At 39.5% G+C, this 20308-nt stretch overlaps 1 protein-coding gene and 1 non-coding gene across 3 annotated transcripts in view; both read right to left on the bottom strand.

Moving 5' to 3' along the window:
* LOC114378437 (G-type lectin S-receptor-like serine/threonine-protein kinase At4g27290) overlaps positions 1-20308 on the bottom strand; it is a 64406-nt gene that overhangs the window by 14736 nt on the left and 29362 nt on the right. The gene's annotated exons all lie outside the window — the stretch shown is intronic.
* On the bottom strand, positions 7562-7668 carry LOC114380634. The gene has a single exon (XR_003659809.1). It is a non-coding gene; the product is annotated as a small nucleolar RNA R71 (small nucleolar RNA).

Below are 20308 nucleotides of genomic sequence, written 5' to 3'. Positions count from 1 at the left end.
ATAGAGAAAGGGGAAGAGCTACCTTCTTACTCCATGTTTGCTCTATCGAGACTGTTAGTCAGTGAATACGACTAACTTTTGTGTATAAAACTTGTGTAAATTGTATCAAACCCCTCCAATTTATGGTTATTTTGTAGTGTTGTAATTACATTTTGTAAAAGATAGGTAATAAATACTTATCACTTTCATTTTGTGTCTTTAATAATAATTTTCTCTCAATTTTAGGATAATGAGGCAAGCTTTGAAGTGTTGATTTTCACCCTCTCACTAAGCCAATCTGCTGGCTTAGCGAGCCATCCGCTGAGCGCATCATTCCTCGGCTAAGTACGAGGAAGAATCTGGAAGAAGGATGAGTTGTGCATGTTCGCTGAGCGAAGGGTCTTCCAGCTAAGTGCACCACTTCAGTCCATCCGCTGAGCAACAAAAGCCGCGCTAAGCCAAAATTCATTAATGCGCACTAAGCGGTTCAGAATTGCGCTAAGTGTACGAGCACGAACAAAAAGCCACCTATTTAAGCCTGAAATCAGATTTTGGAAAGGGAGTTTGGCCTTTTCTTGAAGCTTATGCATGTCTAGAGAGTTCTAGAGAGAGAAAGGTCCAAGTTCCAGAGAGTTTGAGAGATTTTGTTCTGTGAAGATTTTCAGAGACCAGAGCTTGAAGAAGAAGCCTTCCTGAGAGCTTGAGATGAGTTTGTGAGTGATTGTGAGGTCCTAGAGGTGGAAGAGACATCTCCACTACTTGTATTTCTGCAATCTTTCATCTTTCTCTTTTCATTGTTGTAATGGAAGCTTCCCAGTTATGGAAAGCTAAATCCTCTGTTGGATCTTCCTTGTAGGTACTTGATGTAAATATCTTTTTATCTATTTGATGATGTTTTGTGTGTTCACTACGCTATCAGAACTTCATTCTACCATGCTTTTTCCTTGATCACGTAGATGCATGTGTTTTTAGGATCATTCAACTTTGGAAACTGGTCTAATTCTTAGAACATGATAAAACATGGCTAGTTTGTCGGATTGTCATGAGGGATCGGGGTACAGTAATCTACCTGTCGTATGTTTGTCTTATTGCGGTCCTGTTCGAGTTTAGTCCAACAAGAGGAATCTGCGGACGATGCTTGATCAGGATTAGGCTTGACTATCATGAGGAATCGGGGTTTAGCATTTTAGGAGACACCATAGAAGACATAAGCATTGTTAAGTAGAGAATATCCTTTTAACATCAAGCACCTATTAGGAAGACCAACATGTCGTCTATCTGTCTTTATACATCATTACTCGCGTGATTTTCCTTTTAATAGTTAGTTTACACACCTGTTCATAGTATACACATCTCTGTTTATACTAGACACTTATTCAATGAAATAGCTTTACCAAGTAACACAAGTTCCCTGAAATTTCGATACTCGGTTCTTACCGTTTTATACTACTTGCGCGATCTGGTGCACTCGCTGGAAGTGAACAAGTTTTTGGCGCCATTGCCTGGGAACTTATTTTTATTTGGAAACTTAGTTCATTTTTAGGTGCCTATTCTTTATTCGTTATTCTTTGATTATCTGTGAATATTTGTTATCAATTCATATTTGTCTTCTCTTATTGAATTGGATAACTGCTGTGTCTGTTAGTATTTTATATGCATAGATCCCCCATAGGCAATTTAGTTCCTCTAGACTTAGAAATTGAAGCTACATTGAGCAGGAACAGGGCCTAGAGGAGAAGGAAACTTCTGTAAGACAGAACAGTTGCATCCATTCTTGAGGAAGAAACTCATTTTTCTGATTCATTATCACCTGATTCACTATCATCAAGGGAATCCGCTACTCAATTGCCTAAAGCCACTATCATGGCAAACGAGCAACACTAGAGGATCACCCTTGAGGATTATTCAAGCAGCTCAGTACTGCAATTCTTTACTAGCATTGCACCTCTTGAAGTGCAAGCTCACAACATCAACTACCTGCATTCTTTAATTCATTTAATACAGGGGAATTTATTCCAAGGATTACCTAATGAAGACCCCTATGCACATTTGGCAACATTCATTGAAATATGCAATACTATTAAGAGTGCCAGTGTGCCAGATGAAACTATTAGACTCGGTCTATTCTCATTCTCATTGGCAGGAGAAGCCAAGAGGTGGCTTCACTCGTTTAAGGGTAACAATCTAAAAACTTTGGAAGAAGTTGTTGAAAAGTTTCTAAAGAAATACTTCCCACAGTCCAAGACTACGGAAGGGAAAGCTGCAATCTCTTCATTTCATCAGTTCCCTGATGAATCTCTGAGTGAGGCATTGGAGAGGTTCAGAGGTTTATTGACAAGAACTCCTACCCATGGGTTTTCTGAGCCAATTCAGTTGAATATGTTCATAGATGGGCTGAGACCACAAACCAAACAATTGTTAGATGCTTCTGCAGGGGGAAAAATAAAGCTTAAGATCCCAGAAGAAGCAACTGAGCTAATTGAGAATATGTATGCCAGTTATCATGCCATTCTAAGCAACAGAACCCATCAACCCACAAAGAAAAGCTTGTTAGAATTATCATCACATGACACTTTATTGGCACAAAATAAGTTGCTTTCTAAAAAACTTGATATTTTAATAGAAACACTTGGTAAGTTGCCAACTAAACTGTCTATTGGTCAACCTTCATATTCTTCTGATTTATAGGTTACAGGTTATACCATCTATGGTGAGGCTAGGCCAATGTATTCCCATTGAAGAAAACACTCAAGAAATTCATTATATGGGAAATCAACAGGGACAAGGGTATACCCAAGGAAGATTTTCAGGCTTCCAGCAGGGTCCTTATAATCAACAAGGACAGTGGAGGTCACACCCTGGTAATCAGTTCAACAAAGACCAGGGTGGACCTTTGAACATGCCAATCCAACAAGGGCCTAACATCTTTTAGAGGACTACTAAGTTGGAAGAAGCTTTACAGCAGATGCCACTCTATTCCAAGTTCTTGAAGGATGTGGTAACAAGGAAACTAGAAATAACCATGCCCTTCGAAGAAGCTTTACAGCAGATGCCACTCTACTCCAAGTTCTTGAAGGATATGGTAACAAGGAAACATAAGTATATTCACCAGGAAAACATCATAGTGGAAGGAGATTGTAGTGCTGTGATTCAAAAGATCCTTCCACCCAAGCATAAAGACCCTGGGAGTCTAACTATTCCTTATTCAATTGGAGACGTCACTGTGGGAAAGCTCTTATTGACATGGGAGCCAGCATTAATTTAATGTCACTCTCCATGTGCAGAAGGTTGGGAGAGTTGGAGATCATGCCCACTAGGATGACTTTACAAATGGTTGACCGCTCCATTACCAGACCATGTGGAGTAATTGAAGATGTGCTGGTCAGAGTGAAACATTTTATCTTCCCGACAGACTTTATGGTAATGGATATCTGTGAAGATACTAACATCCCTGTAATATTGGGAAGGCCATTCATGTTAACTGCAAGTTGCATAGTTTATATGGGTAGAAAGAAGTTGGAGATGGGTTTTGACGATCAGAAAATTGATTTTGATTTGTTTGTTGAAGACAAGCCTGCTCCAGAACAAAATGCTTGCTTACAGGTAATAGAAGTGGGTCAAGAGGTTTTGGAGGTAAGAACCAAAACATGATATTACCCAATGAGGTAAATGCGTCGAGCTAATGACGTTAAAGAAGCGATTCCTGGGAGGCAACCCAGTTTTCATTTTTGTTATCTTTGTTTTTCATGCATATACCATGTGGAACTTGCTTGATAATCTATACATTGGAGTATATCAACTTATCCTTGAGTGTTAGATAAAAGCGTTTCAATTTCTTGAAAAAAAGGATTGAAAAATAACTTAGAAAACAGTTTTTGAAAAACAGTCCTTTCGCTCAGTGCAAGCCTAACACTAAGCACATCTTTGGTCATGCGCTAAGCCGCGAGGCTCAAGCGCTTAGCGCCCAACCCTTGCATCTGAGGCTGATTTAGTCCGCTAAGCATGCCAAGGCTGAGCTAAGACAATTTCAATTCAATCTGAGTTTTGCTAAGTGACGACCTGACTGCTAAGCGTATTGTATTCTTTGGCTAAGTGCGACTTTTTGCCGCCAAGATCAATTCCTTGCGGCCTAAACTGAGTTTCATGGAGCTAAGTGCTAGTCATGGCGGCTAAGCTGAATTCCTTGCGGCAATGTATGCGCTAAGTGATTCCTTATCCGCTAAGCACTCTCTCCTCTGTACTTAAGATGCATCATTTTAGCTAAGCCGACCCCGAGCCCGGCTTAGCGAGAGTTGCAGGTTTTTTTATCTGTAGAACTTGCTAAGCGGTCTTATCTGCATGCTAAGCCAAGCCCTCTGTGTTAAAAAAAATTGATTGATTTTGAATTTCAAACATCGGCTAAGCGCGCGGGTCCACTAAGCCAGCCTCTTTGAGAAACCAAATGTCTCTCTAGCTCGCTTAGCGCAGAGGTCTACTAAGCGAGAAGGTCGAAAACTGCTTAAGTGAGTGTAACGACAGTTACACTCACAATTGCCAGATTTTTGCAAACTCTTTCTCTGCATTCTCACTCACAAAAAATTTGAGCATTTTGCATCTGTGCTTTCTTTTTGCATAGCCTACTTTCAATCACAAAGCATCAACGATACAAGTAAGTTCCTTACTTCCTTTTCTCTTTTACTTTGTTGAACTTTAGGGTAGAAAACCATAGATTTAGCTTTAGATTTTTAGGGTTTTAAAGTTTTTCTAGAAGTAGTTAAAGATTAGGACTTTATATGCGTTTGTACTATATTGATTATTTTGGGAACATTGCATGTTTGATATGCCTTTTAGAGGCTTGAAAAGTGCAAGAAAACGAACTGCGTTTTTTGGAAAACACGATGAACTTGCTAAGCGAGCATGCAGCGCTAAGCGAGTTCATCAGTACTCATTGAATATATGTGTTCTCTGAAGAACTCGCTAAGTGCTTGATGTGCCATCATTTTCTTCTATTTTGTAAACCCTTTTTGCACCATTTTAATTATTGATTGGTCTTAATTGTCAATTAATTAGGCAGTTTTATTATTTGGGCTCATTTAGCTAATTTGATGTTTTTAATCTAATTTTAGGAATTAATGAAACATTGGGATTAATCCGGATTTTGTTTGTGGACTTGAAGAGAGCAAATAAAGCAGCGCTTACCTTAGTTAATTTCTAATTAGGAAATTTCGCAATTTTATTTTATGTTGTTCAGTGTTTATTTCGTTTTGGGCCAGAGTATTGTAATAGGGCCCAGTGACTTTGAGTGACTCTTTTTAAATAGCTGCCTTGGGATTCGTGGAGGGCATTCTATTCTGCTATGCTATTTTCATTATTCAGAGCTTTGGTTTTAGGTTTTCACGTTTTACTGTTCCCTTGTTACAGTTTTCGTTCTTAATGCAAATTTCCGTTTTCTGCTTCTAATTACGAGTTCATTCTTGCTTCTTCTTCTACTTTCATTTACGTTTCTGTTCATTTACGTTCTTGTTCATTTACGTTTCTGCTTCATGCTTCATTTGCGTTTTCTGTTTGAATCCATGGAAGGCTAGATTTTCTGGTGTTGTTTCCTTTTGAGGACGAAGCCCAACTCTCTTTGAGGTTTCGTTTGTAATGTGGTTTCCTGGCAGTTTTCCCTTCACCAGTTATCCCAATTTCGTGAATATTAATCAGTGCACACTTCGTGTTCTATTAATTGCCTCTGAGCCTAACTTGCGTCCATGCTTAATGGACGAAGGGCTAATTGGTGTATGTGGTGCCTAATCACGTATTGAAAACCCTAAGTTGATTTTCGCTTAGTAAATTGAAATAGGGTTGGATTAAGTGGTTGACTGTTAGGGACGAATTCTCCATAACCCAGGATAAGAGAGTGGCTTCTGAATCAGAGGAAACAAGCCGTTTTTAATATTATTAGTTTCGTATTCCATTTTATTTGTTCTGCTCTTTAATTACCAAACAACCAACCCCCCCCCCCCCATCGTTACTGTTACTGCAAGTATATTATGAACATTTGGCTTGTCACTGCTCGTTGGGAAACGACCTAGGATCACTTCCTAGTTACTACATTTTCATGTTTATTTGATTCGGGTATGGCCTCGATCAAATTTGGCGCCGTTGCCGGGGAGCAGTGTCCAAAGGTTCATAATAGCTAGCTAGTGTTGTGTGTTTAATCCTTTCGTGTTTTATGTTTAATTGTTAGTATTGTGTTAGTATGTGTGTTAGTGTTGTTTAGTGTCCTGGTATTTTGTTTAATGTGTGTTCTGTTTCAGTTTTCCCATTAAGCGTTTCCCCTGTTTCAGTCTTGGGTGTTTTGCTGTGAAGATTGTGCTTGAAAACAGAGTAGTAGTAGAAATCAGCTTGCGGAAAAACAGAGTAGTAGTAGAAATCAATTAGAGACGGATTTTAGCGACCACCCATGCTGAATTATTTGGGATTTTTTTTTTAGTAGCTAGGGTTGTTATTTTTGGATGAATTTTTTTTGTGGTAACTTCTTTTAATCCATATTTTGTGGGAAAAATAGCTAGAGCCTTTAGTTTGGTCAGATTTGAAAGTTCCAAAAAACTAGCAAATTTTGTGTTTGTCAAAACTTCAAACGGCCATAACTTTTGCTCCGGTAATCAGAATCGCAATTATTATATATGCATTTGGGGTAGAAAAAAATTTCCTATGCCATGGCAGCCTGCCATAGGCCGGCTGAGGTCTCCATCGTCCAAAAAAAGCGATTCTGTCAAAAGTTTTTTATTTTTCAAGTTTTATTCACTTATTTTTCTTAACCTACCATTTTTAGCTTTCATAGTTAGACTTTGAATTTTTGTCTGAAATTTTTTGTGCTATCTTCTCATCATTTTATAAGGTTGCTCACAAAATTTCAAGTCATTTGGATATCATTTGAGGGTAGTTGTAGTTCAAACCTACACCTTTATTTACATGACAAGGCAACTAGTTGTGTGCATGCTGAATGTAGTGTATGACTAGAGGCAATCCATCTGACTTACAAACCTTTGATCCTAAGATAGATAGGACATTTCATAGATTAGTTAGGCATCATTTTATACCTTTTGATCATTCTGAGCATTCCATAACTGGTGAATCTGTGCATTCTGTTATTGGTGATTTTGAACATCCTGATCTTGAGCATTATAATTTTGAGCATTCTGATTCTTAGCATTCTGATTTTGCACATTCTGAGAACATGGCACAACCTCCACCTCGTGAGAGGACTCTAAGGGAAATGGCTGCACCTGATTTCACCTATGAAAGCTTGTGCATCCAATACCCTAATAAGGATGTCCCATATGTTCTTAAAACTGGACTGATTCATTTGCTTCCAAAGTTTCATGGCCTTGCAGGTGAAGACCCGCACAAACATTTGAAAGAATTTCACATTGTCTGCTCCACCATGAAACCCCCAGATGTCCAAGAGGATCACATATTTCTGAAGGCTTTTCCTCATTCATTAGAGGGAGTGGCAAAGGACTGGCTGTATTACCTTGCTCCAAGGTCCATCACGAGCTGGGATGACCTTAAGAGAGTATTCTTAGAAAAAATTTTCCCTGCTTCCAGGACCACAGCCATCAGGAAGGATATCTCAGGTATTAGACAACTCAGTGGAGAGAGCCTGTATGAGTACTGGGAGAGATTTAAGAAATTATGTGCCAGTTGCCCCCACCATCAGATTTCAGAACAGCTTCTTCTCCAATATTTTTATGAAGGACTCAATAATATGGAGAGAAGTATGATAGATGCTGCCAGTGGTGGAGCCCTTGGAGACATGACTCCTGCTAAAGCCAGAAATTTAATTGAGAAGATGGCCTCTAACTCCCAGCAGTTTAGCGCCAGAAATGATGCCATAGTCATTAGAGGAGTGCATGAGGTAGCTACAAACCCATCTGCATCATCTGAAACTAAGAAGCTTGAAGGCAAACTGGATGCGTTGGTCAACTTGGTAACCCAGCTGGCCTTGAATCAGAAATCTGTACCTGTCGCAAGGGTTTGTGGTTTGTGCTCCTCTGCTGACCACCATACAGACCTTTGTCGTTCCATGCAGCAACCTGGAGCAATTGAGCAGCTTGAAGCTTATGCTGCAAATATTTACAATAGACCTCCTCAACCTCAGCAGCAAAATCAACCACAGCAGAGCAATTATGACCTTTCCAGCAACAGATACAACCCTGGATGGAGGAATCACCTTAACCTCAGATGGTCCAGCCCTTAGCAACAACAACAGCAGCCTGCTCCTTCCTTCCAAAATGCTACTGGCCCAAGCAGACCATACATTCCTCCACCAATCCAACAACAGCAACAACCCCAGAAACAGCCAACAGTTGAGGCCCCTCCACAACCTTCCCTCGAAGAACTTGTGAGGCAAATGACTATGCAGAACATGCAGTTTCAGCAAGAGACCAGAGCCTCCATTCAGAGCTTAACCAATCAGATTAGACAATTAGCTACCCAATTGAATCAACAACAGTCCCAGAATTCTGACAAGCTGCCTTCTCAAGCTGTCCAAAATCCCAAAAATGTCAGTGCCATTTCATTGAGGTCGGGAAAGCAGTGTCAAGGACCTCAACCCGTAGCACCTTCCTCATCTGCAAATGAACCTGCCAAACTTCACTCTATTCCAGAAAAAGGTGATGACAAAAATCTACCTAATAATTTCTGTGCAGGTGAATCTTCTTCCACAGGTAATTCTGATTTGCAGAAGCAGCACATTCCCCCTCTTCCATTCCCTCCAAGAGCAGTTTCCAACAAAAAAATGGAAGAGGCAGAGAAAGAGATCTTGGAAACGTTTAGAAAAGTAGAGGTAAACATACCTCTGTTGGATGCAATAAAGCAAATTCCAAGATATGCCAAATTCTTGAAGGAGCTGTGCACTAATAAGAGGAAGCTTAAAGGAAGTGAACGAATTAGCATGGGCAGAAATGTCTCCGCATTGATTGGTAAATCTGTTCCTCAAATTCCTGAAAAATGCAAAGATCCAGGTACATTCAGCATACCTTGTATTATAGGGAATAGTAAGTTTGACAATGCCATGCTAGATTTAGGAGCCTCTGTTAGTGTTATGCCTCTGTCGATTTTTAATTCTCTATCTCTAGGTCCCTTGCAGTCAACTGATGTGGTAATTCATTTAGCTAATAGAAGTGTTGCCTATCCTGTTGGTTTCATAGAAGATGTCTTAGTTAGAGTTGGTGAACTGATTTTCCCTGTTGATTTTTATATCTTGAATATGGAAGATGGATTTTCTCAAGGATCAGTTCCCATAATTCTAGGCAGACCCTTTATGAAAACTGCTAGAACTAAGATAGATGTTTATGCAGGCACACTGTCCATGGAGTTTGGTGATATAACTGTTCATTTTAATATTCTGGATGCTATGAAATACCCATCTGAAGATCTTTCTGTATTTCGTGCTGAAATAATTGACCAAGTTGTTGATGAATACATGACTGATCTTTATTCTAATCTGCATGCCTCTCACTCTTCATGCATTGAGTCTGAAATTGTACTTGATCATATGTCTGAACTTGATGCTGAGAGTGAATCTGAGAGTGATATTGATTGCATGCCTGGTGGTGGTGTTTTACCTCTTGAGATTGATTTTATAGAGTCAGATAGGACTAACCATGTTTCAAGAAGTACACATACCTCTGACTTTCTTTATGAGGTAAAGGCTAAGAAACCATCTCCTTCTACCACTGTCCAGCCGACCACACCAGAATTGAAGCCTCTGCCATCAAATTTAAAATACGCTTACTAGGATGATAGCAAGAGTTTTCCAGTGATTATATCTGCCTCCCTTGCTGATGAGCAAGAGGAGAAGTTATTGTTAGTTCTCAAGAAGCATAAGAAGGCTATAGGCTGGACCCTGGCGGACATTCCTGGTATTAGCCCATCCACATGTATGCATCGAATAAATTTAGAGGATGGAGCTAAACCAGTAAGACAGCCACAGAGAAGACTCAACCCGGTGATTCTTGATGTAGTGAAGAAGGAGATAACCAAGCTTTTGCAAGCTGGAATCATTTATCCTATCTTCGACAGCCAATGGGTGAGTCCCGTCCAGGTAGTCCCGAAAAAGACTGGCCTCACAGTGATCAGAAATGAGAAGGAGGAGTTGATTCCTACTCGGGTGCAGAACAGTTGGAGAGTCTGCATTGACTATAGGAGGCTGAACCAGGTTACCAAAAAGGACCATTTTCCCCTGCCATTCATTGACCAGATGCTTGAACACCTGGCAGGTAAATCCCACTACTGTTTCCTTGATGGTTTTTCTGGTTATATGCAAATTACTATTGCTCCTGAGGATTAGGAAAAGACCACATTCACCTGCCCCTTCGGCACTTTTGCTTATAGGAGGATGCCTTTCGGCCTGTGCAATGCCCCTGGTACCTTCCAGCGGTGCATGATTAGTATTTTCAGTGATTTTTTAGAAAATTGCATAGAGGTGTTTATGGATGATTTCACTGTATATGGATCCTCTTTTGATGGTTGTTTGAATAGTTTGGAAAAAGTTTTGAATAGATGCATTGAAACTAACCTTGTTCTAAATTTTGAAAAATGTCATTTTATGGTTGAGCAAGGTATAGTTTTAGGCCACATTATTTCCAATAAGGGTATTGAAGTAGATCCTGCAAAAATTTCTGTTATTTCACAATTGCATTACCCCTCTTGTGTGCGAGAGGTGCGATCTTTTCTTGGTCATGCAGGATTCTACAGGCGCTTTATAAGGGATTTTAGCAAAGTAGCCCTTCCACTGTCCAACTTGTTGCAAAAGGAGGTGGAGTTTGACTTTAATGACAGATGCAAAGAGGCTTTTGATTGCCTCAAAAGAGCGTTGACTACCACCCCCATCATCCAGGCACCCGATTGGATAGCCCCTTTTGAGCTTATGTGTGATGCATCAAATTATGCATTGGGGGCTGTCCTTGCTCAGAAAATTGATAAATTGCCCAGGGTGATATATTATGCTTCTAGGACTTTAGATGCTGCCCAAGAAAATTATACTACTACTGAGAAAGAGCTTCTAGCCATAGTTTTTGCTCTTGAAAAATTTCGATCTTATTTGCTTGGTACTCGCATTATTGTTTATACTGACCATGCAGCTCTAAAGTACTTGTTGAAGAAGGCTGATTCTAAGCCTAGGTTGATCCGATGGATGCTCTGGCTCCAAGAGTTTGACTTGGAGATCTGTGATAGGACTGGAGTACAAAATCTAGTTGCTGATCATTTGAGTCGGATCGAACGTGTCTCTGATGCAGATTCACCTATTCGGGATGATTTCCCGGATGATCATTTGTATATATTGTATAGTATTTCTGACTCTCTTTCTACTCCCTGGTTTGCTAACATTGTCAATTATTTAGTTGCCTCTGCTTTTCCTCCCTTAGCATCTAAGGCCCAAAAAGATAAGATTAAAAGTGATGCTAAGCATTTTATTTGGGATGACCCCTACTTGTGGAAATTGTGCAGTGATCAGGTCATTAGCCGGTGCATTCCAGATCATGAGACTGACTCAGTCCTGCAGTTCTGTCATTCTTCTGCACCGGGAGGTCATCTGGGTGTTCAAAGGACAGCTCGCAAAGTGCTTGATTGTGGTTTTTATTGGCCCACCATCTTTAAAGATGCGTGGAAGATCTGCAACACTTGTGAGCAGTGTCAGAGAGCAGGAAATACACTTACATGGCGACAACAAATGCCTCAACAACCTATGCTATTCTGTGAGGTGTTTGATGTCTGGGGTATAGATTTCATGGGTCCTTTTCCTGTCTCTTTTGGTTATGTTTATATTCTCCTTGCAGTTGATTATGTTTCAAAATGGGGGGAAGCCAAGCCCACTAGAACTAATGATGCTAAAGTTGTCGCAGACTTTGTCAGGTCTAATCTGTTTTGCAGGTTTGGAGTACCTAAAGCAATTGTTAGTGATCAAGGAACCCATTTTTGCAACAGGACAATGCATGCCCTGCTTAAAAAGTACGGGGTGGTCCACAAGGTATCCACACCATACCACCCCCAGACTAATGGACAGGCAGAAATTTCTAACAGGGAAATCAAGAGAATTCTAGAGAAGATTGTGCAGCCAAGCAGGAAAGATTGGAGTACCAGGCTTGATGATGCTCTCTGGGCACATCGGACTGCCTACAAAGCACCCATAGGAATGTCTCCTTATCGGGTTGTCTTTGGAAAGGCATGTCATCTTCCAGTGGAAATTGAGCACAAAGCATACTAGGCAGTGAAGACTTGCAACTTCTCTATGGATCAAGCTGGCGAGGAAAGGAAGTTGCAACTGAGTGAGTTAGATGAAATTCTCCTAGAAGCCTACGAGAATGCCAAGTTCTACAAAGAAAAGACCAAGAAGTTCCATGATAGCATGATAGTTAAAAAAGACTTCGTGGTTGGGCAAAAAGTGTTATTGTATAATTCTAGGCTTGGACTCATGAGTGGTAAGTTGAGGTCTAAGTGGATTGGTCCTTTTGTTGTTACTAATGTTTTTCCTTATGGTACAGTTGAGATCAAAAGCGACTCCACAAACAAGAGCTTCAAGGTCAACGGACATCGACTTAAGCCATTCCTCACGAACCTTCTTTAGTGGACGTAGTGGTGGAAGAGACTTCCTTACTCCACCCTACTCTTCCTCCACCATGACTTAGGGAGTTTTTCTTTTCCTATCTCCTTCTTTGCTTTTATTACACTTGTCCGATTCTCTTTGATGATTTAATTGTTTTTAATCTGTTAATTGTGCTACATTGAGGACAATGTGTTGTTTAAGTATGGGGGGGGGGGGGAGTGTTCTTTGGTTTTGCTAGTTTTGTTGGTTTTGTTAATTTGTTAGTTGTGTTAATTTGTTAATGTTGTTAGTTTCGTCGGATTTTCAGTTTAATATTTTGGGTCAATTTCGTGTGCACGTACGACTTTGCATGTTTTTCTTTGAATTATAGGATATGTTCAAGAAATGGGTAATTGTTTTGAAAATAAAAGTTCTTGACATTTTGTGACTTGAAATCCTTGATTCTTCTCTACATGTCATGATAGTTTTGAAAGCTCAATTTGAAAGTGATGATTTTACCTTTGTGAGAATTTGAGCCATCCATCATTATAATCATTTGGTGTGTTTTGCCCCATTGATTGCTTGCACAATAGCCTTGGCTTGATTCTTGTTGATGCGTCCTAATTCACATGCATATTTGGAAATGATTAAGGCAATTTTGTTCTTATAAGCTTCTAGCCAAATGGACTTACCTTGAATTAATTCCTTTGATAGCCCTTTTGAGCCTTGTTTCCTTTTCCTTGTTTTGAAGCTCACTACAAGCCTTAAGTGAAAAACCATGATATTACCATATCCTTAAGGAATTTTGGAGCTTTGGAATTGTTTTGGGAATAAGTGTGGGGGGTTTTTTGTTTCATTGGACAACTTGTTTTGTTGGCTATGCTTCACGATGTATTTTGGGCCATACTTGATGTACATTGTATATTGGTTAAATGTTGGACATGTTGAATGAAATGTTGTTTCTCAAAGGCTAAAGAGTAAAAAAAAAAATCGAAAAAAGAAAAAGAAAAGCAATAAAGTTGAGTGAATAAGATCTTAAATGGCACAAGAATGATGAAACTCTTGGTTCTACTCTTCATGTTTAATTTTTATCTTCTTTTTATTTTCTTATTTTTTTCTTAATATGCACTTATTCCCCTTTGCTCCTCTATTCCTTTGGGATTTAGCCACTTATTCCATATTTCTCCATACCTTGTCCTTGGCCCCATTACAACCTTAAAAGACCTTTTGATCCTCATGTGCTTGTGTTTATGGGTTGATTGTCAATTTTAGAATCTTGCCAAGTTTATGTGGTGTTTGCTTTCATGGGTGCTTTGAGGGTAAATAGTAGCCTAGACACTTGAGAGATAGAGTGTATATCTTGTGAGGCTTTATCACTTTTCATTCTTGAGCTGATTAACTATTTTGCCATGATTGGGTTGCTTGGATGATTTTCATGAATGTCTTGACTTTTTGGATCTCCTTATGTTAGATGTTACCCATTCCTTTCATTCCTTGATGTTCATTGAGAAATATGTGAATGTTTTTGTTTGTCTCCGTTTGATATCCTTGGATTTTGTTCTTTGTTTCATTTTGCCCAGGAGTGCAAAAGGCTAAGTATGGGGGGTTTTGATGTGCCGTCATTTTCTTCTATTTTCTAAACCCTTTTTGCACCATTTTAATTATTGATTGGTCTTAATTGTCAATTAATTAGGCAGTTTTATTATTTGGGCTCATTTAGCTAATTTGATGTTTTTAATCTAATTTCAAGAATTAATGAAACATTGGGCTTAATCCGGATTTTGGTTGTGGACTTGAAGAGGGCAAATAAAGCAGCGCTTACCTTAGTTAATTTCTAATTAGGAAATTTCGCAATTTTATTTTATGTTGTTCAGTGTTTATTTCGTTTTGGGCCAGAGTATTGTAATAGGGCCCAGTGACTTTGAGTGACTCTTTTTAAATAGCTGCCTTGGGATTCGTGCAGGGTATTCTATTCTGCTATGCTATTTTCATTATTCAGAGCTTTGGTTTTAGGTTTTCACGTTTTTCTGTTCCCTTGTTACAGTTTTCGTTCTTAATGCAAATTTCCGTTTTCTGCTTCTAATTACGAGTTCATTCTTGCTTCTTCTTCTACTTTCATTTACGTTTCTGTTCATTTACGTTCTTGTTCATTTACGTTTCTGCTTCATGCTTCATTTGCGTTTTCTGTTTGAATCCATGGAAGGCTAGATTTTCTGGTGTTGTTTCCTTTTGAGGATGAAGCCCAACTCTCTTTGAGGTTTCGTTTGTAATGTGGTTTCCTGGCAGTTTTCCCTTCACCAGTTATCCCAATTTCGTTAATATTAATCAGTGCACGCTTCGTGTTCGATTAATTGCCTCTGAGCCTAACTTGCGTTCATGCTTAATGGATGAAGGGCTAATTGGTGTATGTGGTGCCTAATCACGTATTGAAAACCCTAAGTTGATTTTCGCTTAGTAAATTGAAATAGGGTTGGATTAAGTGGTTGACTGTTAGGGACGAATTCTCCATAACCCAGGATAATAGAGTGGCTTCCGAATCAGAGGATACAACCCGTTTTTAATATTAGTAGTTTCGTATTCCATTTTATTTGTTCTGCTCTTTAATTACCAAACAACCAAACCCCCCCCCCATCGTTACTGTTACTGCAAGTATATTATGAACATTTGGCTTGTCACTGCTCGTTGGGAAACAACCTAGGATCACTTCCTAGTTACTGCATTTTCATGTTTATTTGATTCGGGTACGGCCTCGATCAGTGCTCTTACCGCGCTAAGTGAGTTCATCTTTTGAGGATGAACACTCATCCTCTTGCTGAGGTGCCTGTGGCTAAGCGAGGCTAAATCGCTAAGCCAGGTAACTTAGTCAAATTTTTTGTTGCTAGCCACGTGCTAACCTGAGCTTCCTTTAGCTAAGCACATTTCGTCGCGGCAAAACCCGTACTTAGTTTATTTTCTGAACTGTATGGTGCCGCTAAGCGCAGCCTTTAAGGAGCTTAGCGCAAATCCTTGCGGCAGACGTTCAGCTTAGCAGGCACTTGCCAGCTAAGCCAATTTTGCAGAAGCTGAATTTTTGCAACTTCCGCTAAGCGACCCCACATGTTGCTAAGCGGTAGTGTGTTTTTTGTGAAGGCCAGCTAAGCGGGTCATGTCTCGCTAAGCCGCCAGTGCCTTTTTCAGTTTTATTTTTCAGTCTTTAAACTTGAATTAATTTGGTCTAAGAAGTTTTGAGTTTTTTTTAGTTACAGATGGCATCAAGAAAGAGGGCTATAACCGATGACATCCCTTCATCATCCATCCTAGCTCCTCAGTCAGCAGCCATAGGACCAGATATCCAACGTCCGCAAACCTTAGTCCCTATGCTACAGAGCTTATTCAAAGGACAACTTATTATCATGCACAGCTTGCAAGAGTTGGCTCACAACAGGCCAATCATAACTTTGGAGCATTTTCTTGAACAAGTAGCCTGGCCTGAATCTCAACTTCCATTGGTGAGACCCAATGAGGCTGCTCCTTCTGAGCTCGCATCGGCATGGGTTGAACCAATGCCATATGAGCCCCGATCTCCAGTGGTGAATCCACCTCCTTCTCGTGAGATTGAAGCAGTTCCCCCATCTCCACCTCTGATTATCATCTCCGATGCATCATCGGATGAAGCTGCTATTCCCCCTGATTCCCCAGTTGGAGGAGTTGCTAATCTTTCTGAGTCGCCATCTGGAGAAGTTGTTGCTCTCACTGATTCCCTAGTTTAGACACTGTTGACACTGTTAATTCCTGATGTTACTTTTACTTTTAAGATTATTATTATTATTATGATTATGGTTTCAGTACAGTATTTCTTTTATGTTTATATACACTGCTAGTTTTAATTATGGGTAGTTGGTTTGCTCATTTTGAAGCATATGGAACAGTTTGACTTGATTTTGATGATATGGTAGTAAAACACTTTTATCTTTTTTTGAAAATTGGTGTATGATGTGATTTTGAATTGAATGCATGATTGTGATGGAGTTTATGTTTCTTTTCATGAGTTTGAGCAAGTGTGTATGTTAGACAAAGAAAGAACAAGAATGAGAACTTGCAATTAGAATTATTAGTCAATAGACAAATTGATTGTGAAAGAAAAGCTTGAACCAAAACCTATGAGAGTGTGAACTTAAACTTTGAGTGAACGACTAGCTTTGAGTAATAATCTTTGCATCAATCTCTGAATTTTAGAATGAAATGTATGAGTGGGGACATGATGAAGTCCATGATTGTGCATATACAAGCCTTTTGACCAAAAAGCTTACCTTGAATTATAATTGTATCATTTGCACCCTTTGTGAGCTGAATGATGTTGTCAATAATTGAACCATAAACCTAAATAATTATCTCCAGATACCTTCTTTAGATTCTAGGAGAGCATATGGTTCAAGGCAAATTTACCCCAAATTTGGGGGAGTGGAACTAGTTGGGATTCAAAGAAGAAGGTAAAGCATCAACACACAACAAATAAGTTGTATGTTAAAAAAAAGCAATCGAAGAAAATATGTGTTGTAATAAGGTCAAAAGCAAATGAAAGTGAAAAACTAGGGAGCAAGCTAACTATATTAAAAAGATCACTTGGATAAGTCTAGGATTTATGCTCTCTTAGAATCTAAGCCTTTGAATCCTAGAAAAACCAATGAATTTTTGTAGCCAAGCCTCACTACAAGCCTAGGAAAGTCCTTCTGATTCTGTTTATACATTTTTGACTTTATGGCATGAGATGAAGTGCAAAGATTGGACTTCTTGCTAGTTGCTATTAATGAATAACTTAAACCCTTGTGCGTGAGTGAAACAGTGGCCGTGAGACTGTGGTTTAAGCTACTTTCCTTGATATCTGTCTTATGCCTAACTTCATCTAATTGTACAAGTCACATTTTATTCTTCTCTTTGGATAACTGCATGCCTTGTAAAAGACAAGGGATGAGGGCATTTTGCTTCATTCTCTTATCATGCAATCATTAATTTTTGTTGTATACACCTTTGTACATAGTCACTGCATGTTATTGTCACTTGGGGACCAGTGAACTGTTCTTTATTTGCTTGAAGACAAGCAAAGCTATAAATTTGGGAGAGTTATTAGTTGGTGAATACGACTAACTTTTGTGTATAAAACTTGTGTAAATTGTATCAAACCCCTCCAATTTATGGTTATTTTGTAGTGTTGTAATTACTTTTTGTTAAATATAGGTAGTAAATACTTAGCACTTTCATTTTGTGTGTTTAATAATCATTTTCTCTCAATTTCAGGATAATGAGGCAAGCTTTGAAGTGCTGATTTTCACCCTCTCACTAAGCGCACCGCTTCAGTCCATCTGCTGAGTGAGAAAAGTCGCGCTAAGCTGAAATTCACTAATGCACGCTAAGCGGTTCAGAATTGCGCTAAGCGCACGAGCACGAACAAAGCCACCTATTTAAGCCTGAAATCAGATTTTGGAAAGGGAGTTTGGCCTTTTCTTGAAGCTTCTGCATGTCTAAAGAGTTCTAGAGAGAGAAAGGTCCAAGTTCCAGAGAGTTTGAGAGATTTTGTTGTGTAAAGATCTGCAAAGACCAGAGCTTGAAGTGGAAGCCTTCCTGAGAGCTTGAGATGAGTTTGTGAGTGATTGTGAGGTCCTAGAGGTGGAGGAGACATCTCCACTTCTTGTATTTCTGCAATCTTTCATCTTTCTCTTTTCGTTGTTGTAAAGGAAGCTTCCCAATTATGGAAAGCTAAATCCTCTGTTGGATCTTCCTTGTAGGTACTTGATGTAAATATTTTTTTATCTATTTAATGATGTTTTGTGTGTTCCATGTGCTATCAGAACTTCCTTCTACCATGCTTTTTCCTTGATTACGTAGATGCATGTGTTTTTAGGATCATTCAATAGTGGAATCTGGTCTGATTCATAGAACTTGATAGGACATGGCTAGTTTGTTGTATTGTCACGAGGGATCAGGGTACGGTAACCTAGCTGTTGTATGTTTGTCTTAATGCGGTCCTGGGCGAGTTTAGTCCAACAAGAGGAATCGGTGGATGATGCTTGATCAGGATTAGGCTAGACTATCATGAGGAATCAGGGTTTAGCATTTCAGGATACACCATAGAACACATAAGCATTGTTTATTAGAGAATATCCTTTTAACATCAGGTATCTATTAGGAAGACCAACGTGTCGTCTATGTGTCTTTACACATCATTACTCACATGATTTTCCTTTTAATAGTTAGTTTACACACTGGTTCATAGTAAACACATCTCTGTTTATACTAGACACCTATTCACTGAAATAGCTTTACCAAGTAACACAAGTTCCCCGAGAGTTCAATACTCGGTTCTTACCGTTTTATACTACTTGCGTGATCTAGTGCACTTGCCGGAAGCGAATAGAGACCAGATCCTCAGGAATTGGCAGCTAAACTATGCATCGCAGGGAAGGGATTTGAGCTTAATGCTAATGGGATACCCCTGAAGATTTTGAGGAAAAATTTGACTACCTTTGCTTAAACCTGGAGCATTCTCTCATTCTTAAACCTGGCCCCGATCTCTCATACTTCATACATCACTCTTGACAGGGCTAGGATGATATATGGCATCATCCAGAGGATGGATATGAATGTTGGCTATATGATCTCAGCTCATATTTCCATGATAGCTCAACATGACTCTTCTAGGCTGGGTTTCCCTGCACTTATCACTGCTTTGTGCAAGGCCAGAGGAGTCCCTTCAGATTCACTTACTTTTAAGAGTTTCAGTCCAGCCATTAATGTAGCTTATGTGAAAAAAAACTGTTGGAATCTTGATGATCTAACTGTGACTTTCAGAGGGCCTTGCAAGGCCAAGGGGAAGAGGTCAGAGGCTCTCCCATCTTTTGAGATCCCCTTTCTGCAGCTCCTTCATCTTCTGATATTCCTCCTATACCAGCTTCAGCTCCCACTCCCTTACCAACTCTGTCTGTTCCAGCTCCTCCTACAGGACCATCCTCCTTCACATCTGAGACATTATTTTCCATGCTGTAAAGCCTTCATAAAGGCCAGGTTATTATCATGCAGAGCTTACAGAGCTCCGGCTTGTAGTCTATTATGAGTGTGGATGAGTTTCTTTCTCAGGTGGCTTGGCCAGGAGTCCAGCCTTCTCCTTCTGGAGGGGGTAAGGCCACCGCAGCCCAAGAGCCTATGCCAGCAGAGGAGCCTGTGCTAGTAGCAGAGGATGAGCTTGTTCCTCCTGAGCCGTTTATCTTTGAGACTGATCTAGTTGCTCAGGAGGAAGCAGTAGCTCAGGAGCCTACTTCTCCAGCAACCATTCTTGATGATCCGGAGCCATCTGCACCAGCATCGGATCCAGAGTAGCCTATTGTTCAGGATCCACCAACTGCTCTGTTGTTGGATCTTAATGAGCATGCAGAGGATCACCCACAAGTGGATTGACATGATCTTTATCTTCTTGTCTTACATTTTGAACAGTTTATTATTATTCTACTTTAGTTTATCTTATGTTTATGTTTCAGTTATTTAAATTTCAGTCTTTAAATTTCAATTATTTTTTTTGTAGTAGTAGCTTGTGCAAAAGCATGATTGAACTGTGAACTGATTGAATATGATATTCAGTGGCTTGATTTTGTATGAAATTAAGTGTTTGTGTTTAAATGAATGAGAAATTGTATGAATTGAGTGGATTGGAATGTATAGCTTTTGTTTGATCAAGCTTGCAGACATTAGAAGAGAAAAAATATGTAATTAGTAGTATGATTGAAAATGTTAGTCAGTTTGTCA

This window comes from Glycine soja, chromosome 12 (genome assembly GCF_004193775.1).
Source record: "Glycine soja cultivar W05 chromosome 12, ASM419377v2, whole genome shotgun sequence".
Taxonomy (NCBI): Eukaryota; Viridiplantae; Streptophyta; class Magnoliopsida; order Fabales; family Fabaceae; genus Glycine; species Glycine soja.
This window is presented reverse-complemented; position numbering and strand designations above follow the sequence as displayed.